A 6000-nucleotide genomic window follows, 5' to 3' on the forward strand; every position below is an offset into this window, starting at 1 on the left:
TGTCCCCTTTTTGCCCTCCTGATTTTCCTCTTAAGTATACTCCTACTGCCTTTGTATTATTCTAAGGATTCACTTGATCTATCCTGTCTATACCTGACATATGCTTGTTTCTTTTTCTTAACCAAAACCTCCAATTTCTTTAGTCATTCAGCATTCCCTATACTTACCAGCCTTTTCTTTCACCCTAACAGGAATATACTTTCTTTGGAACTCTTGTTATCTCATTTCTGAAAGCTTCCCATTTTCTAGCTATCCCTTTATCTGCGAATATCTGCAACCAATCGGCTTTTGAAAGTTCTTGCCTAATACCATCAAAATTAGCCTTTCTCCAATTTAGAACTTCAACTTTTAGATCTGGTCTATCCTTTTCCATCACTATTTTAAAACTAATAGAAATATGCTCGCTGGCCCCAAAGTGCTCCCCCACTGACACCTCAGTCACCTGCCCTGCTTTATTTCACAAGATACTTGTTGTTCACACTGGAGGCCTGTGACCAGTGGTGTGTCATAGGGGAAAAAAGAAGTTTTGCATCTTTTCTAGTAAATATATCCACATACTGAATCAGAAAATTTTCTTGTACACACTTAACAAATTCCTCTCCATCTAAACCCTTTACACTATGGCAATCCCATTCTATATTTGGAAATTTAAAATCCCCTACCACAACCACTCTATTATTCTTACAGATAACCGAGATCTCCTTAAAAATTTGTTTCTCAATTTCCCTCTGACTATTAGGGGTCTATGATACAATCCCAATAAGGTGATCATCCCTTTTCACTTAAATAAATTTGCCTTTGCTAGTCTTGATATTTCATGGGAACCAGAGTGAATACTGCTAACTCCCATTGCTCCATCCCTACCGAATATGGGTGGGACAAGTGAATGACATTATGGGCCAAAACAGAACATCAGATCGGTAAGGGCAGCATGTTTTTATGATAATCTGATACTTTTCTGATCATGGTTAGTTAGACTAGCATTTTATTAAAGATTTATTTTTAATTATCACTAAACTGGAGACTCACAAACGTCAGACAGGCAAAGACAGCAGTCAATTCACATAAAAAATTAATTTTTTTTATGACAACCTAGTTTTGTATCTTGGCAATTAATAATATCTAACAGAAACTGTCTATCGGCAGCAGCTAAGTGCTGAAAACCTGCAGTTTATTTTAGTTCTTGAAAGCTTCATTCTATCTAAACTCCAACTTTTAATGCCAATGATGTAGTGTTGGCTATGGTTCAATTTGTAGTGTGGCAGTAATGTCCATACCTCTACACAAGGAGGCTTGGTTTTCATTTTCCACCTACACCAGAGGTATGTAATGACATCTCTGAACAAGTTGATTAAAAGAAAAATACTTTCTATGAAACCCTGTAAGTGCTAGATCAAGTGAAATTTTCTACTCAGACTGAGATTTTTGTTCGATACGGTCATCAAGGGATATGGAACAAAAGTGAATTATTAGAGAGAAGATGTGAAACAGCCATAATCTAATGAATTAGTGAAATAGGTTTACGGAGCTGAATAGCCTACTCCTGTCCCCATGTCTACATGTAATCAAATTGTGAAGGTGGCTTAAGTTAGTGAAAGGCACCAAATAAAATGCAAGTTCTATTCTTGGTATTTATATAGGAGATAAATAAAACTGGCAGGATGATTTACTTGGACTTAGCACTTACCTTGAAGGTAGTACATAGCAAAGCTCTATATAAAAGCAAGAATTGCTTTTGTTTTTTTTTCCACTGCAAAGGAATTGAAAAATTTAAGAGCAGCACTGTTTAGTGTGTGTTTAAAAAGAGCTTCCTGTACAGAATATACATCATTGCTGGAAACGTGGTTTCCCATCCAAATAAGGCATTTTTTTTTCCCAAATGCAACACAATGAATGTGATACTTGTTGCCATTTGTGAATTAACAATAACTGTTGCTGCTTTTCCCTTCCAATGTTAAAATACTATTTCATGCCTGCTGTTAAATGGCATATTGCAAATATTACATCCGCTGAGAGTCATTGTCCTCCAGCATGGAAACAGATTCTTTTGCCCACCTTATCCAAGATTTCATAAAGTGAACTAAACCCATTTGCCCGCATTTGGCTCCTATCCATCTAAACATTTCCTATCCATGTACCTGCCCAAATGCCTTTTAAATGTTGTAATTGTATCTGCCTCTGCTACTTCCTCTGGCAGCTTGCTGCGTACATGCACCACCCTCTATGTGGCAAAGTTGCACCTCGGTTTCCTTTTAAATCTTTCCCCTCTTATTTTAAACCTACTCCCTCTAATTTTGGACTTTATTGTCCTGGGGAATAGGCTTTCACTATTCACCCTAATTGTGCCCCTCACTACTTTATACATCTCTATGAGGTCACCCCTCAGCTCCTATGTTCCAGGAAAATAGCCCCAGCCTCTCCTTCTAACTCAAATCCTTTAATCTTGATAACATCCTTTGTAAATCTTATCTGCGCTGTTTCTACTTTGACAACATCCTTCCAGGATGGCCAGAATTGTACACAATACTCAAATGTGGTCTTACCAATGTCTTGTATAGCTGTGGCATGATGTCCCAACTCCTGTTCGTAGTGCTCTGACCAACGAAGGCAAGCTAAATACTTTCTTCACCACTCTGTCTACATTTACACCATTTTTGAGGAACTATGGACCTGCACTCCTTGGTCTCCTTGTATTAACTGTGTAAGTCCTGCCCTGGTTTGGCTTATCAAAATGTAACACTTCACAGTTATCTAAATCAAACTCCATGTGTCATTCCTTAGCTTACTGGCCCAGTTGTTCAAGATCATGTTCTATCTTAGAAACCACGTTCACTCCATTTGGTGTCATCCACAAACTTACTCATCATGCCTTCTACACTCTCAACCAAATATTTTATATAAATAACAAACAATGGACCTCGTTTTTTTTCCCCCTATGACACACCACTGGTCACAGGCCTCCAGTCTGAAAACAAGCATCTCCTACCACCCTCTGTCTCCTACTATTAAGCCAATTTTCTGTCCAATTGGCTAGCTCTCCCTGGATCCCATGTGATCTAACTTTACTAACCAGTGTACCATGCAAATCTTGTCAAAGGGTTTGCGAAAGTCCATGTAGTAAATATCTACCATACTACTTTCATCAACCTTCTTGCTTACACAGAGCTTGGGTTGAGGATTTTAAAGACGCAAGCTTTATATGCAAATATTTCTGGCTTGTGCTTAATTCTGTCAGTGGAAATAACTTGTAAAACATAGCTATTTTGACAAAAATAAGTTGTTGTTTACACATTATTATGTGATAGGCTTAACCCTATTGCAATTCTAAAGCTACCATATAAGTGTATGGATAGGAAGTATGGATATGACATAGTTTGGTAAATACATTTTTCCCATACAGATTGCATCACATATACATCATCCTAAATTAATAACTTCAAAAGAACAGATTTTGATTGTCACACTTAATTAAAAATGCACAATTAGAACATTATAATTCTTTGATTACAAGGTTATAGCGTTTAGAAGAAGAAACTTCAGAAAACTGAGGAGCTGGCAGTTGAGAGTATTGTGTACTCCGTACACTTTGAAATGGCTGACCCTGGCGCACAATACACCTGCTCCACAAAAGGTTATTGCACCTTGTGACTTGTTAACTTACGTCAAAGAGCTGAATTTGAAACCGATTCTGCGTCGGTTGTTGCAAGATTATCCACATGAGAAGGCGACAGCAGATGGCAAAAAAGTAGTACACGCTTATTTAAAGGCAAAACTTCCTGGAGTGCCCTATAGACTCCCATGTTTATTATAGGGTTGGTGCCAATCTGATTTAAACGCACGATTGTTAAGTTTGACTGAATTGAACATGTTAACGTGCCATCGCGACTGCATTCATAGGAACTATGCGAGTCCGTTTGATTGTTCAGCCGCGGTCATCCAGGGGCCGAGAGCAACAAATCAGAATGACACCAAAAGGGGAGGGGGATCAAATTAAATGGGCAACTTTCAGCCTGGTTTCAATTTCACTTCGACGGTGTGGTCTCCACAGCTTTGTACCCAGGATGGCCGACTGGGTGCGACAAGAGGCACAGGCATCAAGCCCGATTCCCTCCGATCCATCACGGGCTCGTATCAGCAACCCCCTGTCCTCACCCTCTTACCTGCTCCTCTTAGTCCTTGCCAACCCCCTCCCTCAACTTTCACCCATCCCCTTTCCCCACCACTTCCACACGTCCTTTTCCTCTCCTCTTTCCCTTCCTTCTTACATAGCCCCCTCCTCTTTCCCTTTCCACCTCTTTTCCATCTCCCTCCCTACTACTGCCAAGCTCGCCCTGTACCAGCTTCACCTCCACTTACCACATCCCACCCTGTACTCTTGGTCCCCTACTTAGCCCCCCCTCCCCCATTCTCCTTCTACTCTTTCCCTCGTCCCAGTTCTCCCATTCCCTTCTGTTTATTTCTCAGTCCATCCCCCCACCCCATTCTCACCTCCTCCTTATATCTCTCCAACTCCCTCTCTTTTGCCACCCCACTTCTCCATATTATCCCTCACCGTTCTCCACTCCCCTCCTCTCTCGCATCCACTATTCCTGTCCCCTATGCCCCCGCTTCTCATGCATCCTCTCCCCCATTCCTGTCATCCCATACATACTCCCCCAGTTGCACCCTCCCTCCCCCAACTCCTCTTCTTCCTCCCTCCACCCCACTCTCTTTCGCCCAACGTCCCCCCACTCTATGTCCACTCTTCCACATCCTCTGCCATTCTCCCTGCACTCTTCCCCTGTCCCCACACTCTTCCCTCATCCCCCCACTCTCCCATGTCCCCCCATACTCTCCACCCTCACTCTCTCCAATTCCCCTCAGCTCCATGCCACTCTCCCATCCCCCTGCCACCCTCTCCCATCCCCTACGCTCTACCTCCCCCCTCCACGCCACTCTCCCACCTACCCTGTCACCCCTCTCTCCCAGGCCCTTCCCAGTCTCCCCCAACCCACATGCACTCCCAGCTCCCCCACTTCCTTCCCAGTTTTCCCTCATCCCCATCTCTTGCCCCCACTCTCCCACACCCTGCCCACCAGTCTAGCTATTCCCTCTCACCCAACACTCCACTGTCTCCCGACCCCCCCATCCCCCTCACAGAACACCACCCTACTCCCTCCGTGCCCCCACTCCCCTCACCTTCCCCTCACTCTCCCCCAACTCCCACAGAAGACATAGGAGTGGAAGTAAGGCCATTCGGCCTGAGTCCACTCCACCATTCAATCATGGCTGATGGGCATTTCAACTCCACTTACCCGCATTCTCCCCGTAGCCCTTAATTCCTTGTGACATCAAGAATTTATCAATCTCTGCCTTGAAGACATTTAGCGTCCCGGCCTCCACTGCACTCTGCGGCAATGAATTCCACAGGCCCACCACTCTCTGGCTGAAAAAATGTCTTCGCATTTCTGTTCTGAATTTACCCCCTCTAATTCTAAGGCTGTGTCCACGGGTCCTAGTCTCCTCGCCTAACGGAAACAATTTTCTAGCATCCACCCTTTCCAAGCCATGTATTATCTTGTAAGTTTCTATTAGATCTCCCCTTAATCTTCTAAACTTCAATGAATACAATCCCAGGATCCTCAGTCGTTCCTTGTATGTTAGACCTACCATTCCAGGGATCATCCATGTGAATATCCGCTGGACACGTTCCAGTACTAGTATGTCCTTCTTGAGGTGTGGGGACCAAGACTTGACACAGTACTCCAATGGGGCCTAATAAGAGCTTTATAAAGTCTCTAGCACAACAGTGCTTTTATATTCCAACCCTCTTGAGATAAATGACAACATTGCATTCGCTTTCTTAATCACGGACTCAACCTGCATGTTTACCTTTAGAGAATCCTCGACTAGCACTCCCAGATCCCTATGTACTTTGGCTTTATGAATTTTCTCACCGTTTAGAAAGTAGTCCATGCTTGTATTCTTTTTTCCAAAGTGCTGACCTCGCAGTTGCTCACA

This window comes from Hemiscyllium ocellatum, chromosome 4 (assembly GCF_020745735.1).
Source record: "Hemiscyllium ocellatum isolate sHemOce1 chromosome 4, sHemOce1.pat.X.cur, whole genome shotgun sequence".
Taxonomy (NCBI): domain Eukaryota; kingdom Metazoa; phylum Chordata; class Chondrichthyes; order Orectolobiformes; family Hemiscylliidae; genus Hemiscyllium; species Hemiscyllium ocellatum.